This window comes from Panthera tigris, chromosome A1 (genome assembly GCF_018350195.1).
Source record: "Panthera tigris isolate Pti1 chromosome A1, P.tigris_Pti1_mat1.1, whole genome shotgun sequence".
Lineage (NCBI taxonomy): Eukaryota > Metazoa > Chordata > Mammalia > Carnivora > Felidae > Panthera > Panthera tigris.
In genome coordinates, this window is record NC_056660.1 from 230,316,030 (window position 1) to 230,341,449 (window position 25,420).

Consider the following 25,420-nt stretch of genomic DNA (forward strand, 5'->3'; position numbering starts at 1 on the left):
TAAAATGGAATGTTAGGAATGTGAGATGTTTTAAAAATTGAGAAAAAGGCATGGGGACGAGAGGTACAGCGTAGGGATTATAGTCAACAGTATCGTGGTAGCGTTGTGTGGTGACGGATGGTGGCTACGCTTGTGGAGAGCACAGCACGGCCCAGGAGTTGTCAGATCACTGTGTTGTAGCCCTGAAACGAATATAACATGGTGTGCCAACTGTATTTTAAAAAATTGAGAAAAAAGGCCAGGTCTAAACCAAAAGTAATCTAAAATCGACTCAGTGATGTAGTGGAATAAGCACCAGGCTGGGAATTAGGAAACCTGAGTTCTATACTGATGTCTTTCAACTTGTTACATGCCTCCGCGAGGCACTTTACATCAGGAGGGAAGAGAAGGAATGTTCCGTGACGGTGTGGGAACCCTTGGTAAGGAAATAGGAAAAAATATCATTGTAAGACATCAAGTCATATCATACAACTGAATAAACTCCAGGTATATTGAAAGGGTAAATGGAAAAGTGATGAAAATGGTTAAGATGTAGGAGCCTAGGATTCTGTACTTACTGAGCGCTTGATGGGAGGAAATTCTGGTTCAAGCTTTTTTGGATTAGTGTGGGTTGTAAGAGCTCTAGAACATTATTTTCTTATTTTTGTTCACACTTCTGTTGGATTTGTGGGGCAACTGTGTTTATGAGCTAAACTGAAAAACACACTGTCAGTGCACAGTGACTGCTGCCTGCCTTGACCAGACCCCCACAATTCCAGTGCCCTCCCCTTTCCCCCAAGGGAGCCCCTGGGAGATCCCTTTCCAGATTCTTCTGATCTAAAACTTATCACACCTTATAAATTACTCCAAGACTTGCAGTTTTCATTCAACATTGTGCCTTGGAGAACTATCCATTTTAGCACATATTGATCTGCTTTTTCCTCTTCTTCTTCTTTTTTTTTTCCTAAGTGCTCGTTGCAGGATATGAAGACAAATAGGGCAGTACCTTGAGAATCCTGGGGCAAAGTGACTTCATACTAGAATACACTAGAATTCTATGCCAAAACTATCCATCAAGTTTGAGGGACACTTAGAGACATTTTCCGACGGGCAAGAACACGGTTCTCCTCTGAGGGTCCTTGCGAAGTTCCCCTCACTTTATTATACAAAGCAGTTCAGCCCTCTTTTTGTCCCCCTGGCCCATCCTGGTTCTTTACTTCCCTAAACAGCCCTGTTCCTTTGGGTGACATTCTCTCCCCACCTCCCACTGTGCTGTGTGGCCATTTAACACTGAGCGGGCATTCAATCCAATAAAAAGTCCCGCAGCCAAAAGAAACTCTTGTCTGAGCAAAATTTGCTTTCAGATTTATGTTTTCTACTGTTTTTCTGTCTTCTAACTGTCTAGTTTCTGCCTTTTTCTTTAATAACAGTTCCTGTAGGTTTCCTTGACTTTCCTTTGTGCCCTCTCAATGTTCTGTGTTGGGTGCTTCATTCATTTTCTCTTCATTCTTTGTTTTTCTTCTCTTTTTGGTCAATAGAACTGAAGTGTTTTTGGCTGAGCTTTTCTTAGCTCTCTCCTATGGATTCTTACTGTGGCCATTTCATTACAGTTTCTAGAAATTATGTTTTTGTTTGTCCGTTTTCTTTGACTCAAGGAAAATGTAAGAGCCTTTGCCCCTGTCCCAGGGGGATGGGTCTTTTGTGTTTTAATTTGATTTTCAGTTTCTAGTTTTATTGCATTGTGATCATAGGAAGTTTTCTGCCCTGTTTTTACTTTCCGGAGATTTTCTTTTTGGCTCCTAACTGAGTCCAGTTTTTTGTTGTTTTGTTTTTTTTATACTTTCATGGGCACTTAAGCTGAAGATATTTTCTTTGTTTTTAGGGTGCGTGCGAATGTATGCATGGGTGTATTTCTGTACATGTAAACCAGACCTACTTATTAATTATACTACTTAGGCCATATATAATTTATTTTTTTATCTACTTTATGCATCAAGGACAGAGGGAGGTGCACAGAGATACAGAGCTGTTATCTTTATTATGCGATTATAGCATTTAACTTAATAGAGTGCTCATTTCTGTCTTTTTTGTTTAATGCTTTGTGGTCTGTAGTCTGTCTTGAGTGTATTAAGATCACAACCCTTGCTCTTTTGTGTTTGTGCTTGAATTTTAAAAACCTTTGTTTGTAAAGACTGAGAAATCTTTATGAAACACGTCGGTTCGGCCGTGGCTGTTGTGTATAGCGTGTGCTTGGGTTTGCCTTGGCCTCCGATCTCTTCCTTTTACTGCTTTCCCTCTTCCCACCCTTCCATCAGAGCTGAGTTGAGCTCATTTACCTCTATTAATGGTAGATGGGATCCATTTTTAGTTTTCCATATTATTTTACACTATGATTTCAATTTTTATGCTTTTGTATAAAGTCATTTACCAGGTGGTCTCTTGTCTTTGAAAACCTTTCTGAAGTCTAGGAAGGTTCGCATTATTATGATCCTAGTGGCTGCTTCTATAATTTCATTTAAAATGAACACCCCTGGTCCTCTATTTTTTATACAGTATATGTTCTCCTCAGTAAAGTAACGGTAAAAATCCCTGTGCGACAGCTTCCTTCTCCCTCCCATACACCCACTTTTAGTCAATAAAACCCATCTGCATTAGTACGTATCCTTGTAAGGTAGTTATGTTTATACTTCTAACATGTGATTTGTCAGCTATTAATGACTTTCGTTGCTTTTCAGTTCTTACAAACGAGGCAACCGACCAACTTACTCTGTCTTTTGCCTTCATACTCCCTTCTTCTGCCGAGTTTTGTCATTGCAACATTTCTACATTGTCACGGCAGGTAGCATTTACTTCTGCTCTGTGACTCTCGTCCACACATTTGTCTTGGTTTCATTTTCCAATTAAACATCCAACGTTGGGGCACCTGGGTGGCTCTCTCGGTTGAGCGTCTCACTCTTGGTTTCAGTCAGGTCATGATCTCATGGTTCGGAGAGTTTGAGCCTGCATCGGGCTCTGTGCTGACAGCGTGGAGCCTGCTAGGGATTCTCTCTGTCTCCCTCTCTCTCTGCCCCTCCCCCCTCAAAATAAATGAATACATTAAAAAATACATTTTAAGCCTATCTATTGCTTACCACTAGCATCTTTCTTTCCCTGTGGTTTTCCTAATCATCTTCTGGTTGGCTGATATTTGCCTTCTTATAGTTTTCTCAAGGACTCATGATAACAGTGTTTCCTAACTTCTTGCAACTACAGAAAAAAGTACTCTTTATACTTGAAGGACGGGTCATACTTTTCCCATGAGTACCTCTTGGATGCCGCTCCATTATCTTTTGGTGATTAATGGTGGATAAAATCTAAAGCCAGACTGACTTCTTTGTCTAGAAATTTTTTTCTTTTTTTTTTTTTTTAAATCCAGAAACTTTACTGTGATTAAGTTGTGGTGTTAACCATTCTGGGTCAACTTTTTGTCTGGTACACGGTATAATCTTTCAACTGTACCAATGGCATTCTTTTTTTATTTCATGAAAAATTTCATGAACCGTGTCATTAAATATTTGTTTTGTTACATTGCTCTGTGTTTCTTCAGGGATTCCGATGATGTAGGAGTTGAATCTCCTTTACCTGTCTTCCAGAGCTAGCTTTTTTTTCCTAGGAAAAAAATCCTTTCTTTAATTTTGTTTTATAATGCTCATTTTTCTTCTTCTTCTTCTTCTTACCTCTGTTTCTTTGTGAGCTTCCAGAGTATCTAGACGCATTTTTGCTCCTTCCAATATTTATTCATTGATTCTTTCTTGGAGTATGCCAGCTCATGTCTTATTTCTTTCTGTTAAATAAATTGTATCTTTCCTGTGTTTCTCATCATCCTTTATAGAGATAATGGCCACCCTGAATATTTTTAAATTTGCAGTGAAATACTCAGTTCAAATTTTTATCTGCTCTGTGGCAACGTTTTTCTATGAGTGGTCTTCATCATTGATGTATTTTGTTGCTCTGTTCACTATTATTTCCTAGATCATCTTTGTATTAATGCTAATTCCCTTTTTATCACTCATCACAGAGTGATCATATTCTCCTTAGCCATTCTGTAAGAGGTTCCTGTTTAGGGACAGGGTGCATGGGGACTAAGATAGCTTTCCAGAGGCAGACTTCTTGCAGATACGGCTTTTAGTGTCATTCTTTTATTTTATTATTTTTACATTTTTTATTAAATTAAAAAAATTTTTTTAATGTTTTCATTTATTTCTGAGACAGAGAGAGACAGAGCATGAGCAGGGGAGGGGCAGAGAGAGAGGGAGACACAGAATCCAAAGCAGGCTCCAGGCTCCGAGCTGTCAGCACAGAGCCCGACGTAGGGCTCAAACCCATGAACCAGGAGATCATGACCTGAGCCGAAGTTGGAGGCTCAACCGACTGAGCCACCCAGGGGCCTCTAGTGTGATTCTTAATGTAGGCTCTTCTGCTGTTTCTTTCAGATCAAGGAGACCTTTTGCCTCTGCCTCTGGCCCCTCCTGTCATTCACAGTCACTGTTGTTGTTAAGGGATACACCTGTTATAATAAAGTGGCAGCCCTTCCCCTTCAGGGGGTGCATTCAGCAGCATTTCTGGGCCCTTTTCTTTTTACTTCTTCCCAGGTAGTTTCTGCTCAATTTCAACTGAATTTCTCAGTCTTCGCATACATCTTCAAGTCCACCAATTATACTTAAAGTCTCACTGAGAATGAAATTTCTCAGTTGTGTTGGCGACGCTTCTGGTGGCTGGTATAATCTAGGGGGCAAGGAGAGAGATGTACGCTTAAGTAGCCATGCTCACACTTGAAGTCCAGCTTTGTTTCCTGAAGCCATCTTTATGATTTCATTCTTGGTATATAACGAAACCATGCCACATTTACATTTTTTTTAAGTTTTTTTTTTTTAACATTTATTTTTGAGACAGAGAGAGACAGAGCATGAACGGGGGAGGGGCAGAGAGAGAGGGAGACACAGAATCGGAAGCAGGCTCCAGGCTCTGAGCCGTCAGCCCAGAGCCCGACGCGGGGCTCGAACTCACGGACCGCGAGATCGTGACCCGGGCTGAAGTCGGACGCTTAACCGACTGAGCCACCCAGGCGCCCCTACATTTTTGTAATATATGAGCTCGAGGTCTGATACATATTTTTTCTAGTTGTTCTACTATCTTTTATTGAATATTCTGACCTTTGTTTCATGTTTTGAAATGGTATAGTTTATCATATACTAGGATCCTATATTTACTCTTTTGGAAGATTTTTTTTTTTATGTCTGTTCCTTCAGTTATTATTACCGTAATATTTTAATACTGAATATTTATAATGTGCTTTTGTGTCTTTTTTTCCCCCAGAATTTATTTGCTACTTTTGCTATTCTTTTTAAAAATGGCTATTTATTTGTTTTGAGGTAAGGAGGGGCAGAGAGAGAGAATCCCAAGTGGGTTCCATGCTGTCAGTGCAGAGTCCAACCATGAGATCATGACCTGAGCCGAAATCCAGAGTTGGATGCTTAACTGACTGAGCCACCCAGGTGTCCCTATGTTTGCTATCCTTGTAGATATAATACAGTCAGGTATATGGTGATATCCCCTCCAGAATGGGGATATGACATGTATCCGTTTCTGGGTTTATTGAAATATGGAATTCTTTTAATGGTAGAATAAGAATTTCTCACTTTTGAAGCTGATATTCTATAAAGCAGTTTGAGAAAGACTGCCCTAGTATTTCAGCAGTAAACACCATGCTTACTGTTGACATTAAGAAGACATCTAACATGTTGTATTGGTCTATTCCTATTTTTCTAAATTTTTAAAAAGCCAGAAAGGAGATTAAATTTTGCATCTGTTGAGAAGAATCTTTTCCCTCCCTTGACCTGTTAATATAATGTATTATGTCCAGAATTTAATTCTCGCTGGGAACCATCTCTACATTTCTATTAGAAACCATATGTGTTCAGGGCATGTTATTATTTTAATATATTTCTAGACTTGAGATATAATAAGATTCTGCATCTATACTTGTGAGATTTAGTTACTAGTTATCCTTGTCCCATTTTGATTTTAAGTGGTTCAAGCTTCTTACGATAGAATGGAACTTTTTTTTCCTCATTTTTCTCCCAGAAAAACAGTTGAAATTCTGTAGAAATGGTCACTTGCTCAAGAGATTGAGCAAGTTGCCCAGTGAGGAAGCCATGTTGCCTTCCTGTCTCCTTAGGGACTGTTCTTGGACATATTGTTCAGTTTCTTCTGCAGTGTGAGGTCAATGATAGACTACCGGGGTCAGAGTGTGCCAATTCCAGTTACCAGAGTGTGAGAAGCTTCTTAACCTTTTTAAACTTCTCTGTCTTTATCTGAAGAAACATGCATAATAATAGGACCTACGTCACTAGGTTGCTGGGCGGATGAACTGAGACAATACAAGGAAAGCACTTAGCCAAAGAAGACCCAACACTAGCAAATGCTGGATAACCTTGGCCTTTTTCTTATTCTTGATCTATTCAGATTTGCTCCCCTTGCAAGAGTCAGTTTTAGTAAATAGACTATGTCTAGATGATTAGCCATTTCACTGAGAGTTAAACTTTTATGACCGTACAGTTGTTCACAGTATTTGCTTATAATTAAAAAAAAAAAATCTTCTACATCTGTGGGTATGATATCTAATTCTCAGTAATGGATATTTGTGGTTCTTCCCTCACTTTTCTTGATTAGCATTGTTTTGGGTTTATTTTATTGGTCTTTTTAAATATTGGATTTATTTATCAATGCTATTGTTTTCCTGCCTTCTGTTTCATTAATTTCTGTTTTGGCTTCATTATTTTTTACTCTTGCTGCCTCTGTTTTGCTATTGTTGATGTTTTCCCCGCTTCTGGAGCAAATTGCTTATTTCATTGATTTCTATTTCTTCTTATTTAGCAATAAAAACATGTAAAGTTAGGAATTTCTTTCTAGGTGCTTAACATTTAATTACTGTGAAGCGGGTTAGCAAGCCAAGGCTATGGATCAAATTCAGCTTGCTATCTGTTTTTATAAATAAAGTATTATTGGAACACATGCACCGCCATTCATTTATGAGCTGTGTGTGGCTGTTTTCACACTACTGTGACAGAGTTATCCGTGGTGATAGAAACCTATGGCTCATAAAGCCTGAAATATTTACTATGTGGTCCTTTTCAGAAAACATTTGCTGATCCATATAAAGCATTCCATACTTGTTGATATATACTTTTGTCATCATTTTTATTTTCTAAATAGCCTGCAATTATACATCTCACAACTTGTTTTGGAAAGTGTTTTAATTTCTATGTGGTTTGAATTTTGTTTGTTTGTTTGTTTTTTAGAGAGAGCGAGAGAGAGCATGAGAGAGAACGAGAGAGAGCAGGAGTAGGGTAGAGGGGCAGAGGGAGAGAGAGAGACGGAGAGAATCTTAAGCAGGCTCCACACTCAGCGCAGAGCCCAATGCTGGGCTCAGTCCCACAACCCTGCGATTATGACCTGAGCCGAAATCAAGAGTCGGATGCTCAACCAACTGAGCCACCCAGGCGTCTCTGAATTTTCTTGTTTGTAGTTTCTTTCAATTTTAGTTTTATTGTGTTTGGCCAGAAGATATTGCCTATATAATTTCTTTTCTTTCTTTCTATCCTTCTTTCCTTCCTTCTTTCTCTCTTTCCTTCCCTTTCTTCCTTCCTTCCTTCCTTCCTTCCTTCCTTCCTTCCTTCCTTCCTTCTTTCATTTCTTTCTTTCCTTCCTTCCTTCCTTCCTTCCTTCCTTCCTTCCTTCCTTCCTTTCCTTTTTTCTTTCTTTCTTTCTTGTTTACTGAGATGTTCTTTTATGGCCTAAAAGTGTGATCAGTTTTGTAAATGTTCGAAAGACATTGAAAAAAAATGCATAGTTTCTATAGAAAACAAAATGTGATACTGACTTTATTCATTATATTATTTGAATCCCAATTCTTTATTTGCTTTATATCCAGATAAGGATTGAGAGCTGAAGATAAAGCTATGGCTGGGTTTTTTGTTTCTTATATTTCTGACAGCTCTGGTCTGGCTTATTTTGGTGCTGAGTTGCTCACAAACATCCATGGGCGATGGAAGCATGGCCTGAACAGTACCTGCTCGCTCTGGCCAGTTCTGCTGCTGCTCAGGGAACTCACACCATGAGGAGATACACGTGGCTCCATTTCCACTGTCACCCCTGTCGTCCTGCCGACAGTCTGCTGACCCTGGTTGCAGACCCCCACGGCTGATCACAAATCAGGAGCGAGCTCAGCTGAGACCATCATGAGAGATGTCCAACTGAGCCCAACCCAAGTTGCTGACCCACAGGCTAGTGAGCTAAAGAAATGGTCATTGCTTTAGTCTCCTAAGCCCTGGCATGGTTGCCTGTGTAGCAGATACTAACATGTTCTTTGTGAATTTTGCCTTTTATCGGTATCAACGAACACTCTTTGTCCAATGATAAACCTTCCCGTGTTTTGTATTTTAATCATACTGCTTTGCTTTCTATCTATATATCTTTGTGTGTATTTAAGGTATCCAATATGGTTTGATCTACATATACACAGTGAAATGATTACTACAGTCAAGCTCATTATCATATCATGTCCTCACATTGTTTGTGTGTGTGTATGTGTGTGTGTGTGTGTGTGTGTGTGTGTGTGTGATGAGTCCATCTGAAATCTACAGTGGATAGTTTCGGGAGCTGAGGGTCTCGGTCCAACGGCCATAAATCAACTGAATTCTGACAACAGCCAGTGAGTTTGGGAGAAAATTCCAAGCTTGAGATGGAAATCACAGTCCTGGCTGACACCTTGGTTTAGTCTGATGTGACCCTGAGCAGAGGACCCAGCTAACCCGTGCCAAGACTCCTGACCCAGGGAAGTTAGGAGATAGTAAGTATGTGTGGTTTTGAGCAACTAAGTTTGTGGCATTTGTTACACAGCAATAGAAAGCAGTTACACCTTTATATTTCTTTTTTAAAAAATGTTTATTTATTTATTTTGAGAGAGAGAGGGAGAAAGGGAGAGAAAGTGCGAGCAGGGGAGGGGCAAAGGGAGAGGGAGAGAGAGAATCTCAAGCAGGCTCTATGCTAAGTGTGGAGCCTGACATGGGACTCTATCTCTTGGCCATGAGATCATGACCTGAAGTGAAATCAAGAGTCAGATGCTTAACCAACTGAGCCCCTGAGGTGCTCCCACCTTTATATTTCTAAATAATGTGATTATATTGTTATTGATGGAAGTATTAGTTTTAGGCATCACGTATGACTTCTTTCTCTGGTGGGTGAAGAGTTCATTCACCACACGCTTGACCTCCTCTCTCTATTTGTGCCCCATTAGAGTTAACAGTGGGCTGACTGGGCTACTTGGTTTCATCTTTGCCCCAAGGATGAGTCTTAACTGGGCTTTGTAGCTCAAGGCCTTCTCACTTTTATCTCTTACCAGTTGGAGATGAGAAACAGTTCCATTTTCTAACCTGCAAATCCTGGAATTTATGGCCTCTCCAAATGCTCTTTCAATCCTGCTTGTAAAATGGCCATTTCTCCTATGAGCTTATTTCTTTCTTATGGTGCCTTGTCAAGAACAGCCATTAGCAAATATCCAGTGTTACCAATATTCTGCTTTCCCACTTTGCTAAAACCACAAATTCATTAGTTGCACTCTCAGCCTTCTAGGTTATCACAGGTGATCGTTTTATCAAACATGTCACCACTGCATAAAAAGCCTTTACTGTCAGTTTTCTCACCACCTGCCACTCTGCCCTAAGATAAGACCCAGGCACATATTTTGTGTATTATTATGGGAGCAGCTCACTGCTGGTGTTAGTCTTTGAATCGTTCAGCTCTTTGACCATGACAACCAACACGAAACAAATCAAACAACCAAACTTGTGGCTTACAGTAACAAAGGTTTATTTCTACTGAGATCGCTGTGGGCTGGCTGTGGGTCTGCTCCATGGGTTTTCCTTCATTCCAGAATCCAGGCCAAAATGGTGGCCCCTCTCTGAGAGTAAAGTACATGGTGGTTTCAACTTTTGCTTGAAAAGGTCACATGTCACTTCTGCTCACATTTTATTGGCCAAAAAGTCATGTGGCCAAGCTTGTTATCAGTGGGTCAGGCATGTGTAATCCTCCCTCAGGGAGGGGCAAAAAGTATCTGCTCCAGCACCATAGCCACCCTTAGTAGACAGGGAGGCGGTATTTGTAAGACACACGGTCAAGGAATCATTAGTTTTTCGAGTATAAAAGGAGCAACTGTAAATCAACAAGAAAAAGGCAGGCAACCACTAGAAATATGGGCAAAGGGAATAAATAAGGAGTTCACAGAGGGGAAAGCTAATGTATAGAAGCATATGGAGAGATGCTCAATCTCATTAGCAATCAGAGATATGCAAATTAAACCAACGTATCCATGCAACTGTCACAAACTATGAAGTTGGAAAATATCAAGTATTGACTTGAATGTGGGGAACTCTGTGTCCTGCTCATGAGAAGGTAGACTGGGGTAGCTATTTTGGTGAGTAATTTGGGAGGAACACGTGAAATGGCATAACGGAGGGAAATGAACGTGTTCTGAATTTGAAAGATCTTTGTGAGATTATTGTCGCACAAGTTCCGCCCCTCCTTCCTCATTCAGTACTTGAGTGGTGAGTAGTCCCATTCCACCAGAATGTAAGCTCTGAGAGGGTGGGACCATGTCTGATTTGCCCACCATTGCATCCCTAGCACCCTGCACAGGGCTCAGCACAGAGGGACACTCGTATGTGTTTGGTAAATAAATGCATGTTTTAAAAAATTCATTCAAATAAGAGAGTGACGTGCCTCGTCTATGGCAGGAAGATACGGATTTGCTAGTCTACACTTGTATTGCCCAAGTCCTTCTCTGGGAGCCGTTTTGGACTAAATTGTGATTCCCCTCCCTGCTCTTTCAGTTCATGTGGTAAAGCCCTGATCCCCGATGGGGCTTTGGAGGAGGCAGGTAAGGTTAAATGAGGTTGTAAGGGTGAGGCCCTAATCTATAGGGCTGTTGTCCTTATAAGAGGAAGAGAAGGAGTCTCAGTCTCCAGGCATGCACAGAGAAGAGACTGTGTGGGGGCACAGTGAGAAGGTGCCATATATAAGCCAGGAATAAAGATCTCACTAGAAACCAGCCCTCAGGGCACCTTGGACTTCTAGCTTCTGGAATTGTGAGAAAATAAGTTTCTATTGTTTAAGCCACCTATTATATGGCATTTTGTCATGACAGCCCAAGCAGGCTAATATGGGATCCAATTTATCACCTGGTATAAACCTGCATCACTTGGTTTAATTTGCACTTCTGTATAGTGATTCATACAAGGGCAGAAAAATATCAAGCTATTCAAGTCTCACCTATTGATCATAATTTGCTAAAATAGAAATGTATTTTGGGAAGCTTTCTATTTGAGGTGGATGGGAACTTTGATAATACAAAGTTCACCAAAGAACCTTAAGCAATAGTTTGAAGTGGTTGAATGATTTTAGGGTATGTGGTTCTTTATGGGCTGATAGGGAGTTTTCAGATCACCCAATTTTTGTTGGTTTGAGGCATGCTATAGGAATTGGGTCATCACGTTATGAAAACCAGGTTCAGAATGGAAGATCCACCTGGATAGACCACCCCAAGATGCGTGAAGAGAACATAATGGGTTGTACAGCCCATGGCTCTACCCATGTTAGGAGGCAACTTTACAGTCTTTCAAGTGCTTTTGTAGACATGATTTCAGTTGATTTTGCCAACATGCTAATAAGGTAATAAGATAGGTGGGGCAGGTGGTATTGTCCGTGTACTGGTTAGCTTTTGCTGTATAACAATCTACTCTGAGTTATTTATTCTCATGGATGGCTCAGCTAGGTGGCTTTGCGCATCTCAGTAGCATTTGTTCCTGGGGACTGGGAGTGGCTTTGACTTGGCTGGAGAAACTTGGTTGGGACACTTGGCTGTGCTCCACTTGTCCCTCATCCTCTTCACGGGGCTTGCTCAGGCATGTCCTTCCCTTGGTGATGGCAGAAGCTTAAGAAAACAAGTGGAAGTGTTCAAGGTCTCTTGGCATAGGCCCGGAACCAATGAACTCTTATTTCTGTTGTATTCTGTTGACCAGAGACACATAGCTGAGTCTAGAGTCAGCACTGGAGAGGATTACCAAGTTATTTGGCAAAAGGTGGGGATACAAGAGGGGTAAAGAATCGGGCCATTAATATATCAACTACCACACCCCACTTTACAAGTACTGAAGCAAAGGCTTAGAGGTGAAGTGACTTCTTCAGGGCCTACAGCTCCTTGGTGGTCAGTCTAGGAAAAAATCCCTTCTTACCCATCCATCTAGTGTGTTCTCAAATGACAAATGTGACCCACAGGGGAACAGTGGGTTGGTTATAGTTCTGTTATGGTGCCTGGTGGCAGTGAGCACTTGAATAAATTCTCTGGAAAATAGATTCAATTTTTTAAAAAGCCTTGGCTGTCAAAATCTGATTTCCTGGTTGAATGAAATGGCTTTGTTGTTCAGATCCTTTGAGTCTAAATTTATTTTACATGAATTTACTTAAGAAATTGATTATAATTCCCTCTCCATTTGATGCTGCGGGGGGTATAATTGGAAGTTAAGAGAGAAAAGACAGAAACAGCTTTCAACTATTCACATACCACCTAAAATTTGCAGGAGGGTAAAAAACGTAGGAGACTTCAAGGAAACTAGGCGGCGTTAGCCTCTTTTGGGGTTTAACTAACCTGGGTCTTGTCTAACATCAATGCTCATTGGGAATTTTATCCATTTTGAAAAACAAACTCAAAGAATTTTGGCTACTTGTCACTCTTCCCTCCCCACCCCTTTACAGGCTTTTAGCACATGTTTCTCGAGGAGAAACTTGAGGCTGTGCACTGTCTTTGCTCCCTGCCATTCAAGATGAATCCTGTCTGCCTCTCTCTGTGTCTCTTGCTGTCAATGATGGAGGTACTGATACGGTCAAGTCTCCGTTTGTTGTCAGGTGTTTTTCACTCACTCAAATCCCAAGAGAATCTCCTCAAAGAGGAATGTCTTTGGGGATTTGGTTCAAATCTTTGGCACCAAAACATCCTGGGCACACGGGATCTTACCTGAGGTGAGCACTCCATTTGTAGCTAAGAAGACATTTGGAAATTGTAACTTAAAAGTGCACCTTAATTTTATTGAGGCTAGACCAGGCTGGAGGAAATGTCCAGTGATAAGGACATCTGTGACACTCAGATGTTTGGGGTTGAGGCCCCTGGGAGGGGTGGCTTTTTTATACAGGGCATCTCAGGACAGCAATGACAATGTTGTTGACTCCTGGACTGTGGGCCTCCATGTTGTGTTGGAGAAATGAGTCCTTTTACCAGTCAAAGTTCTTTTGTACCAACCATGGCCAACATCAACATTTGGTTCTAGCGGCCTGCGGTTCTGCTTGTCCATTTCTACATGGTATTTATGTTGCCACCTGCTACTCTACTAAGCTCACAATAGATATGAATGCATGTAGTGGGGGTGATGGGTGATGGTGTTGTGGCACAAGTTTGCCCTTGGCAGCTTGAGTTCTGAGCTGCTTTCTTACCCTGTCTTCACTCCTTATTCTCTTCTGTTTCCGACCCTACCCTCTCCAGGTAGAGGAGCTTTCGATCTGGTTTCTGTTCTTTCCCCTGGGCTAAACGCTTAGCCCTTTTCCTGACCATGACCTCGCCCCCTGTTGATAATGACTCTGACCACCCATCCTTATCTCTGATGCCTTTAGCTTCCTTGCATGCACACCTTCACCTCAACCAGCCAGGGGACCCTCCTGATCCAAGGGAGGTGTTCTCACGAGACCCGACTGTGCTCAGGTATGGTGGGGGTTAACTGGATCCTTCTGATCTCTCTTGTGTCCAGACAGTGTTCTCGTCCAGGAGCCTGTAACTCCAGCATTCTTTATTCCATCTCAGATACCCCTTGGCATCCTTGCTTTGCACATATGCCCATTGTCTGCACTCCTGGTGTCCCGAACATCTGTTCCATGGAACCTACCACACTGTTTTGTAGTTGTGTGTCTTTACCCCAGATGTAAGCTGTGTAATAGTAACAGCTCTCACTCAGCAAATGTTCTTAGTGGACTGTGATGGCTGATTTTATGTGTCCACCTGACTGGGCCTTGGTACCCAGGTATTTGATCAAACACGGCCGGATGTTGCTGTGAAGGTGCTTTTTAGATGAGAGGAACATTTAAATCAGGAGGCCTTGCGTAAAGCAAGCGATGTTCCATGACTTCCATGATGCAGGTGGGCCTCATACAGTCAGGCTCCAGAGAAGGCCTGTCAGCCTACCCTGCAGATTTTGGACTTAGCAGCTCCCATAATTATGTGAGCCAATTCCTTGAAATAAAACATTTGCTCCCCCCAGCCCACACCCTATTACTTATGTTTCTTCGGGGGATGCTGACTGAGGGCGGATATATGTTATCTCATTTAATACTCACGGCAGCCTTTTTAGGTGAGTGTTGTTATTCCCATTTGAAAAGTGCATAAAGAGAGTCATGGAAAAGCCAAGGAACTCGCACAAGACCACACAGCCAGTAAGCAGCAGAGATGGGAATCAGACTGGCGCTTCCTCTGTGCTAAAGCCGGTGACCTCACATGACTGCTTCCCTCTGCCTTGGAATCTTCGTGGCTTCTCCAGTGCCTGCCACTGAGTAGGAGCCTGGTAAATATGTAAGCAGATGAGTGAAGCCACAGACTTTGCTGCATTTTGTTACCTCTTCCTCTTACAGACAACCAAAAGGATTTGCAGGTGGTATGTAGTACCCAAGACTTTGTAGTGTATACAGATCTGTAAAATCTCGATCTCCAGATCGTTGTGTCTTCCTCTAGATAAAAGTGCGATAAGAAGTCGGTTGGAGAAGTCACGTGGTATCATTCGGCTGTGATTTGTTAGACAGCATGCTTCTTGACTGTCTTTAGGATCCCGGCGAGGATTTTACTAGTGCCTTCCATCCCAGCTGTGGTGGATGCGGTGGACTGGCCCCCACCGTCTCTTCCGGCTTCCTTCTGGAACGCACCTTCCAGGACTGCAGCCTAGAAGGCTGAAGACCACATCCCCGGCCTCCCTACAAGCTCTGGCTGTGAACGTGAGTTGGGTTCTCGCCCTCAGAGCCTGCTCACTGAGGCTTGGGAGGCGCGAGGTGCCCGTGAAGAGGGCCCCTCCTGCTGCTGCTTTGGTGTTGCTGCTGTCGGGGAGGGTCACGTGACGGGGTTTGCTGCAGGGGTGTTTCCGGTGCTTTCCTGGCCTCACAGGCCTGGCGACCTCCCGGTGGTGCTGGCAGCTGGCTCACTGTTCCGTCGTCACTTGTTCTGAAGGTGGGGGACCTCGGTGTGGCAGCCTGGGCCCCTTGCTCGGGGCAAGAGGGGACAGAGCTCCCCGTGGCGAGGTGAGGTGTCCCAGGGCAGACCTTCAGCCCCATCGCCATCCTCGGCAGAGGTAGGGGCTCCCATAGGGGCCAGTTGGGCATCTCGTTGTGAGCCTTATTCCTGATGGCCCAGCTCCACCTTCCAACCCTTCTGACGACTTTATAGGAACCTAGTTCCCTGTATGAAGTCGTGTTCTGCTTAAAATAGCTCGAGTGGTTTCTGTTGCCTGTAAATGAGTGCTGCCTGATGTGGCGGCATTAGCGGCTCTAGAAATGTGTAGTTGGGCCGTTTGTTGGCTCATTAGTGGGTTTTCCACTTTTAGCGTCAACGTGCAGCTGAAGCCTGTGTGGTTACCTGCCACCTTCATTGGAAAGAGGTGGGAACGGAAGGGAGTCCATGAAGAGAACTTTTACCAGAGTGACCTGAATCTGAGTGACCTTATCAGAGAGAAGACTGTCCCGTGTCCCTTCTGGGGGCATTTTCTCTGGCTCTTACTGCCATTGATTCCATCTGTATTGAAGTCTTCTCTTCCCTTTATTGCTCCCCTTTTTTAATGTTCATTTTATTATTTTTGAGCGGGGGGGCGGGGAAGAATGCAAGAGGGAGAGGGGCAGAGAGAGCGAGGGAGAGGGGGACAGAGGATCCCAAACAGGCTCCCTGAAAGCAGCCAGCCTGCTGTGGGGCTTGAACTCACGAACCTCAAGATCATGCCCTCAACTGACTGAGCCACCCGGGTGCCCCTCTATTGCCCCTTTTAATCCCTGAATGTCCACGTTTTCTTTTAAGCGAGTTAATCGGGAGCTCACTGCTACATAAATATTTCTACATAAACCCACCATTGCTTACTTCTGGGTACAGAAAAATTATCCCAATGCCCAAATCATGTATTTCTGTCTTGTGCCATTTCATCCCAGGCCAGTGTAGATGGTGTTTTGCCAATTTTACTCTGGTCACTTGTCAATTAAAGTAGAACAATTATTTTGGGATTAAAAAATCATGTCCTAAGGTTATACTCAGAACTGTGGAATTTTAGCTCCTGTAGGGACCTTGGTCATCATGTGGAGTCTCTCTTTCTTTTCACTTTGAAGATGAATAAACTGAGGGCCAGAGAGATGGATAGGGAAGTTCTCCCCATGCTCACAGGCTAACTGTTGGCAGAACTGGGCTCAGAACATGGGGTTACAATGTTGGGGAGTGTTCGTCCCACCGCATCATGTGGCTGGACTCATAAACAAGGCTTTGGTTTAAACTGTTTAATACACAGTTTAATAAACTGTTTAATACACTCAAATACACATATTTGAGCATGGGCACATAGCAAGGGAAAGATGCCCCCAAATATTTTTTTTTTATTACCTGTTTTTGCTATATGTCCATGTATTAATTGAGATAATTTTTTAATCATAGGAAGTGGCTTTCAGGGGTTCTTTTTAAGCAGGACTGCTACAATGCTAAACTCAAATTTAGTACATAAACATTTGCTAAATATTTAAAATAAATGGTTAATTTTTAACCATCGATTTTTTGGCTATTAATTATCATCGTTATTTATTTAAAGAGCATTGGCGGCATCTAGGTTCGTTTAAGGGAAATCAAATGTCATTATTAATAACAGGTCAAGGGCAAGTTGGCTCCATTTTCTCTGATTACATGCTGAATGTGCCAGAAGGTATGTAGAGCTGTGTTATCCAGAGAAAGTAGCATTTCAAGGGGGTGACCGCTGAACCCATAGCAAGCCATCCATGGTCCAGTTGACTTTGTTGAATTTTTAGAAAATGAGAATTTAATGAATTCCAGATGGGGAGATTATTAGTTCTTAAATGTTTTAAATCTTCTTTACAGAGTTGTAAAGCCACACTGTCAGGGTTCTCCGGAGAAACAGAACCAATAATAGGAGATTATCTATCTATCTGTCTATCTATCTATCTATCTATCTATCTATCTATCTATCTATCTGAAGAGGTTTATTATAAGAAATTGGCTCCTGAGATTATGGAGGCCGATGAGTTCCAAGATCTGCAGCCAGCAAGCTGGAGTCCCAGGAGACCTGTGGTGTGGTCCTAGTCTGGCATGTTTGAGACCCAAAGAGAGAGTATATTTTAGACTGATATCTGAGCTTGAAAGTAGTCAAGTAGGAAAAGTTTCCCTTCTTTGAGGAGGGTCAGCCTTTTTGTTCTCTTCAGGCCTTCAACTGATTGGATGAGACCCCTTCACAGCAAGAAGGGCAATCTTCTTTAGTCAGTCCTACCATATCAAATGTTAATTTCATCCAGTAACATCCTCACAGACACATCCAGAATGATGTTTGACCCAATGTCTGGATACCCTGCAGCTCATTCAAGCTGACGCGTGGAATTAACCATCGTAAGCGCCATATACAATCGAGAGTTCAGTAAAGGCTTTCTGAGAAAGCTGAATTTCCCAATGTTGAAATGTTTGGGCAGGCAGGAAAATGTTAGGATGGCGTGTCAGAATCCCACCTGCTAATAAGAATGATGGTCTTGGCTTTCTACTTCTTTCCACTGATGGATACATATGCCAATTCCATGTGTTACATTAAGTCCTGGGTAAGGTGCTGCAGGGGACGGCAGAGGACAGGGCCCTGCTCCCAAAAAGTTTTTAGTCCTCTGGGGTGGCAAGACTAATACACATGACCCAGACAAAGAACAATTAACAAGTGGCAGCTCCCTTTGAGAAGGGAGACAGGCCAGCGTGGTTCTCAAATCTCATGCTTCAATGTCTGGGGACATTTGTGATTGTCACAAGTGGGTAGGGGTGCTACGGCTGTTTAAGGATGCTGTTAGACATCCTACAACACACAGCAAAGCCCTCTGTAACAAAGAATTGTCTGGCTTACGATATCAACAGCACCAAGTTGGAGAAACCCTGGTGTAGGCTGGAGCACCAAGGTTGGGCTTTATGGAGCGAGTGAGATGTAATTTACTTTTTGATTCATTCATTCTCACAATCGTTGAATGTTTGTCTAGTGCCTACCATTCTCCGATGTCTGTTTTGTCTTGAGGCTGTGGGAGGGAACCATCAGAGTAGTGCTATGGACATGAGTCTTACAGGTTCATGGGAAAAAGGAAAATTTAGAAAAAAAATCAAAATAAAGTGCAATGATTATGTGGATGGGTGCAGGGTGCCAAGAGGACACATCTTCGTCTTCCTTAGAAGGTCAGGAAAATCCTGCCAAAGGGAAATAGGCTTTAAAATACAACTTGGAGGGGCGCCTGGGTGGCTCAGTCGGTTAAGCGTCCGACTTCGGCCCAGGTCATGATCTCACGGTCCGTGAGTTGGAGCCCCGCATCGGGCTCTGTGCTGACAGCTCGGAGCCTGGAGCCTGCTTCGGATTCTGTGTCTCCCTCTCTCTCTGCCCCTCCCCAGCTCATGCTTGCACTCTGTGTCTGTCAAAAATAAATAAACTTAATAAAAAAAATTTAAAAATAAATAAATAAAATACAACTTGGAGGGAGCTGGCCACACAAATGAGATGGGAGTGGGTATGGAGGGCAGGGAGAGGGGCACCGTTTGAAGCCCACAGAGCAACTTACGTACAAGCTGGGAGGTGAGGGAGAGGGTGGTACGTACAAAGAGAAGAACAGAGAAGTGAGGCTCGAGAGGAGGCAGAGCCTGCGTCTGGGGGCACCTTGAGTCAGGCCAAGAATTCGGGTTTCGTCCTAGAGACAGTAGAAAATATTTGTCTTCTAAAGTTTTAAGGCAGCGGGGTGCCAGGATCAGATTTCAGTTCTGGAAACTTCACTCTCCACTGCAGTGCGGAGATGAGAGGAGAGGAGGGCAAGGGTGCCATCAAGACTGGTGCGGAGCAAGACAGGGTGTGGGCTCATAGGGTAGGCGTGGCAAAAGCAGACAGACTTGACGGCTGCTGAGGAGGGAAGAGAAAGGGCACTTAGTAGAAAGCGAGAGACGGGAATCACGGAAGGCACCGACATGTTTGGTTGAGACAAGTGGGGGTTTTGGGGTGCCATTTCTAGGGTGCAGCAGGAAGGGTGCACACTCCTTTGGTAGTAGTTGGAATCATGTGAGTTCCAACGTGGAACGACACTGAGTTCAGTTTTGGATACACGGAGTTTGAGCTTTTAGAGAGGTACCCATTAGATGCGCCAGTTAGTTCTGAGAGCTCTGGGCCGGAGATAATCATCTGAGAATCGTATGGGTGATGAGACTGTAGAGTGAGAACAGGAGAAAAGTGCTCTTAGAAATGGCAACATTTAGGGGCGCCCGGGTGGCTCAGTCGGTTGAGCATCCAGCTGTATCAGTTTCGGCTCAGGTCATGATCTCCCAGTTTGTGGGTTCGAGCCCCGTGTCGGGCTCTGTGCTGACAGCTCAGAGCCTGGAACCTGCTTCGGATTCTGTGTCTCCCTCTCTCTCTGCCCCTTCCCTGCTCATTTTCTCTCTCTCTCTCTCTCTCTCTCTCTCAAAATAAACTTAAAAAAAAAAAAGAAATGGCAACATTTAAGGACAGGTGGAAGGTGAGGCGCTTGCAAAGGCTTCTGAAGGGGGGACCAGAAGAGTGGAAGCAAAACCAGAGGAGTGTGCTGTTGGGGAGACCAGGGGCGACTGATCTGGGGCGGGGGGGGGGGGGGAGAAAGGAATGCTCTGTGCTCTCCCACGGCCGACTCTTGCTGCCAGGGGTGAGTCCACGCTGTTCAACAACCGCCACAGCACGGGTGCTCACCCACCCGCCAGAATGACCGCGGGATGGTGTTGTATGAAAGCTTTCTGATTGATAGCCCACCCGGCTGTAGCTCTGGTGGGCATATCTCCCAAATAAAGAGGTAGGACAGCTTGCTGGGACATTCAGTCTGGGTGGGAAGAAACAGGAAAATCTGGGACATGTCGTTGTTAAGGGGTGACCCACGCCTGGAAGGATGATGGTTCATCGAGTCGATTGGGATCGTGCCTGAAGCAGAGTAGAAGCCGCTGTCAAGGTCACTTGAAGGTGACCTCGGTGAGGGCTTTCAGACCTCCCCCACACCTCTGACGTGCAGATGTTTATACCTGTAACCTAATTTGGGGCACTTCTGCAATAAATTATTCGCGAGAGAGAATAAAATGCGTTGAAAAGATAAAACTTTCTATACATTTTAGATAGTGTGTAAGTCTCACCTAGCAAGACACTTCCATTAGCACAAAAAAAAAAAAAATAAAAAAATGGCCTTTTTCAACAAGATGACTGTCACAAAGAAAAAAATGTAGACAGTCAAATGATTTATTTCCCCATCCGTATCGCGTTTATTCACGGGGAGATTCACCTTGTGAACTAGTAATTTTCTGGGCTAAGAAAAAGAAGCAGGGCTGCTTTCTTTTTAGGGAATGCCGATTTGTTCTTTTTTCTTTTTTTTATGGTGGGTTTCTTTTGGCCTAAAAAAATCACCTAAGTCTGTGGCTTTGATATCAGGGAAAAGGCTTCCTTCAATTGCTTTAACCTTTTTCAAAAAGTGACCTGTTGGGATAAATGTGCTCATGCTGAGAATCAAGGTTTTATCCGATATCTAAAGTTAGGCGGGCAGAGCGGGATTGCAGGCCACTTTCTTGAGGTGGTTTAAGAGAAATTCAGGATCTCAGATGGAGAGAAAGAACTCCGTTGAAAGATCAAGTTGAAGACTCACACTCTAGGCAATTAAAAAAATAAAAAGACAAACCCCGCTCTTATGCCGGGGGTGGCTGACACCAGAACGGGACCAGCATTGGACCAGGAGTGACCAGCACAGAGGAAGGGTTCTGACAGATTCTTTCTTCCCTTTTGGGGAAACACTGGAGGCCAGTTCAGGCAGGGAGGTGTGGGCAGGCACGAGAGTGGGGCTGTGTGGGTCTGTGTGGCAGGGTTTGGTGTGTGGGAGGTCAGAGAAGTTAGAACCGGACTCACATCGTTGAGGTCCTTGGATTCCAGTGGAGGCACGAGTGATGCCCCCTTCTCCCTGCATCCCATCCTCTTGGTGATGCTCAGGGCCTCTGCTCAGGTATCCCCTTTCCCCTGTTCCTCCAGCCCCTTGGGTTGCTTCTCCAACCAGCTCACCCCCCAGCCCTGCACTCGCACAGCCTCTGGCGTCTGTGACCCCCGTGGGGCTAGCAGGTCATTAACTGTCTTGACCCGGACTTAGGCTCATGTTCATTGTTCTTTTGTCCTTTGCTCATATTCATTTTCTGTTCTCCTTCTACCTGGTTGTGGATTTCCTTACCCATCTGTATCTCCTGGGCCCTGACCTTGGTCAGGAATGATTTGGGGGTTTTTAGAATTGCTTCTATCACATGCCAATGCCTTGAAGTGGCATTGATGACAAAACAGCATTTCATCCCTTCCAGGCATCATGCAGAGTCCAGAAGAAGTATCGTGAATTCCAGAATGTCTATCATCCTCCCCAGCGGGCACCTCTGTGGGAATTCAGGTGTGTACGTGGGGAGCAGAGAGGAGGATGGGGACCCAGCCTTCATGACCAGTCCCGTACACACAGCACATACAGAGGGCTTACCTCCCGGAGCAGAGACTGCCCCCCACTTACCCAGACTTCCCTGCGGGGAGACCGGGCCGCGGCGCTGGCAGGAGGGGTGGGGAGAAGCAATTAAACTATCCCACGTGTCCTCTCTTCCCTGGCTGTGGCCACCTTGCTGGACACGCTCTGTATGGCATACGTAGCCCCACGATGGTGGAGCAGCTCCGACCCCCTTGAGCAAGAAAACCTTTATGATGTGAGCCCACGCCAGAGAGTCTGGGTTTCCTTGTGTGGTATCGCTGGGCTGCAGCCGACCCCTTCTCTTCGAAGGTCTTTTCCAGAGTGACCTGAATGTACGTGTTCCCCGGGATTGACTGATACCCGTATTCAGCTCTCTACCCCCGGTCAGGATCTGGGATTTGTACATCCGCACGCGCGTCCGCGACGTCCTCACTTGTGTCTTCCGTGGCGCGGGCTTCGGAGCCTGTTGACCGGTCGGAGCCCGGGGGGCGATGCTGGGAGCTGTGTAGAAGCTGAGCGGAAAACCAGTGTGTGTCTCCCGTGAGCTCCCAAACTTGAGGTTCTGGCGGACAGTGCGCTGTTTTCTCGGGTCGACGTTCTTCGGGGGGACACGCACTGGCTGACTGTCCGGGACCCTTCCTGTGCTTCCACGTGCCACTCACCTTTTCCGTGAAACGCTGTGCTTCATCTGCACACTTCCCAGTATAATGAACGCGGGTCAGGATGGAGCCTAAGGGCGATTCTTGGATACCAAGGGGCTGCCCAGGGAACTTGGCTTCGGCAAACACCCTTAAGGAGCGGGAAGTCCCGAGGCTGGATTTTGACGACTGCTTGCCCTTCTGCTTCCCCAGTTTAGGGACCCAGAATTCTGAGAGTCCTTTTGCTTCTGATGGGGATTTTGGACTGTACTCATCTTGGGGGGAGAGGAAAGCAGCTTCTCTCTCTCTCTCTCTCTCTCTCTCTCTCAGCTTGATGAATGAGTTTATTATTGTCTGTATCTGAAAAATCTTCATAGGGAAGATTTATCAGCTCTTAGCAGCCTACTCGGAGGTGTAAGGAAGCCTGGCTACTTCTGAATTACCCGATCGTTCTTCGGGGCAGGAGGTATTTTGGGATGGCTCCACCTCATCTTTTTAACCTCTTTCTTGGGCTTCTTCTCACAGCCTTCTCTTGTACAGTGGTGCGAGCTCCCTCGTGCGTCTCCCCCGCCGTGTCTGGAGCCCACGGTTCTTTGCGCACTGGGGGAATTGTTTCTGGAAGCAGCTTCGTCTTCTTCCGTGAGGCCACACACAGAGCCTGCAGCGTTCTGACCCGTGGCGTGCTTCCGATGTCCTTCTACATTGAACCCCTCGCTTTTCCAGTCGTGACGGGGGGAATCGCTTGGTGCCATGAGGGACCAACAGGCCTCCACCCACAGCTCCAGAACTTTATCTGCAGGGGCAGTTCTGGCAAGCCCTACGTCCCAATGGCAGGTGAAGGGACCAGCTTGACCGTCAGTGCCATTCACCTTGTATTCATCTCCGGTCCCCTCCACTTGGCCTTCATGGGTCTTATCTGTGCCGAACATAGTGAGAAGCCTGCCGGCCAGCGGCAGGTGGACACAGTATGCTGCAGTATAACCTGTCAGGCCAGCCTTCACACCGTACTTTGGGAGTTCATGAGCATGAGCTGCACAGACTAGCATGTCTCCTTCCGCATGGGCATAAGCCATCTGACAAACGGTATCCCTGTGGGTCACACGAGCGACCACCCTGTATTTAGGTGTGCTGTACCTATTTTTACCCTGAATTACCACGTGTTTCCAAGCATGGTGATCGGTTTTTACCTGTCCCCCCCCCCCCCCCCCTCCTTTTCTTCTAAATTTCACCTGGTATCTCTTGAAGTGAGACAACTTTATTTTTTTTATTTAAATTTTTTTTAATGTTTATTTATTTTAGAGAGAGACAGAGTGCGAGCAACGGAGGGGCAGAGAGAGACAGAGACACAAAATCCAAAGCAGGCTCCAAGCTCTGAGCTGTCAGCACAGAGCCTGACGCGGGGCTTGAATCCACGAACCATGAGATGATGACCTGAGCCAAAGTCAGGCGCTTAACTGACTGAGTCACCCAGGCGCCCCTATTCTTGGCAACTTGAACAAGCCCCATCCTGTGGCACAGAGAGCGGTGTCCACGCCTCGCCCCTTACTTGAGGCTGGCTGCTTAATGCGCAGGGTCAACCAGGGAGAAGGAGTTCCTTGTTGAAATTGTTTTCTTGTTCAGTTCATCTCCCTGTGGTACGACCTTGAACATGACCTCCTGGCTTCGGTGGGTTTCTCCCGGTGACTCCATGGGGGTGGCGGTAGCTGTCAGCTCGAGTGGCTTCTCCAGAGCCGAGGACACTTGCCCTTTATCGTTCCCCCATGAAGCTTACGGGCACAGGCACAGCCCCAACGGACTTAAGCCAGTTTGGTTATGTGCATCTCTTGGGTTCTTCTTGGTCGATTTGGGTAGCAGCTAAAGAAGTCGGAGGCAGGTGAGAGCCTTGACTTTTTGCTCCTCAAAAAGCCTCAAACCAGCTTCAGCCACACACAAGGCATTTATTGGAACAGTCCTAATTTGCCAGCAGGCCCCAACGTGTTCATTAACCTGTTCTATGAGCTTAATGAAGTCCTAGCTCCTGCCCCTTAGGGGTTCTGACTCCTGCTGGGCAGAAGGAGCCTTGAGGCAAATGCCAAGGCTGTGGAGGCAAATGCCGTCACCAGCATCAGACAAAGATAATCCTCCCAAGTCCAGGGCCCGACGATGGGGGATGGTTTAGGGCTGTTGTCACACATCATCCCCAAGGGAAGGGGTTCAGGCATCGATGAGTTGTTGCACCCTCTTCCTGAAGGGGTGGGGATGTTTTAAAAAATATTTTAGCCAATCCGTGCGTCTTAAATACCTTTAATGTCACTATTGGGAGCTCCTGTCTAGCAGCCATCATGATAATTAATGGGTCACTAACTGCACTTACAGGCACCATTTTTGGTATTCCATAGGCCTTATTTGATGACAACAGAAGTTCCTGCAGTCACCACCCCAGTGTCTGGGCTCCCTGCATAGCACACCACCGTCTACCCTGAGCTCTGCTCCTTTGACAAGGGTGTTGACAGCTCACTTCACATCACATGGTAGATCTGGAGTGTTTAAAAGTGAACTTCTGACACAGATGGACAACAGATGACATCGGGTGAGGGAGCCTGTGCCATTATAGGTGACAGAGAGCAGCAGCTGATGTGGGGGCACTTCACTGCCCCCTGTGTCTTACGTTCATTACCCACGTGATCCTCATGATGACCCATTGGGGTTGTCTGTCTCATTAGCACCATCTTTCAGATAAGGGAGCTGAGGCTCCGTGGAGTTCTAAACTTTCTCAAACTCAGTAGCTAGTAGGTGCAGAGATATTCACCCCGGTGTGTGACCTCAGAACATCTCTGCTACCCACTGGATCAGATCCAAAGCAAATGGCAGTCCAGCCAGAGAAAGCTGTGGCCAGCATAGCAGACCTCAGGAGCTGGCTGGGAGTGTCCTCGCTCTGGTGACGG

General features: G+C 44.9%; 1 protein-coding gene across 6 annotated transcripts in view; it reads left to right on the top strand.

Annotated features, from left to right (window-relative positions):
- The window catches only part of ATPSCKMT (ATP synthase c subunit lysine N-methyltransferase), a 249,847-nt gene that overhangs the window by 115,393 nt on the left and 109,034 nt on the right, over positions 1–25,420 (top strand). For 5 of the 6 annotated variants that reach the window (XR_006221614.1, XR_006221612.1, XR_006221611.1 and 2 more), the window contains exon 5: positions 21,710–21,792. The exons of the other annotated variant lie outside the window; for it this stretch is intronic. The gene's annotated coding sequence lies outside the window, so the exon portion shown is untranslated. The remainder of the gene's footprint in view (positions 1–21,709; positions 21,793–25,420) is intronic. 6 annotated transcript variants of the gene reach the window in all.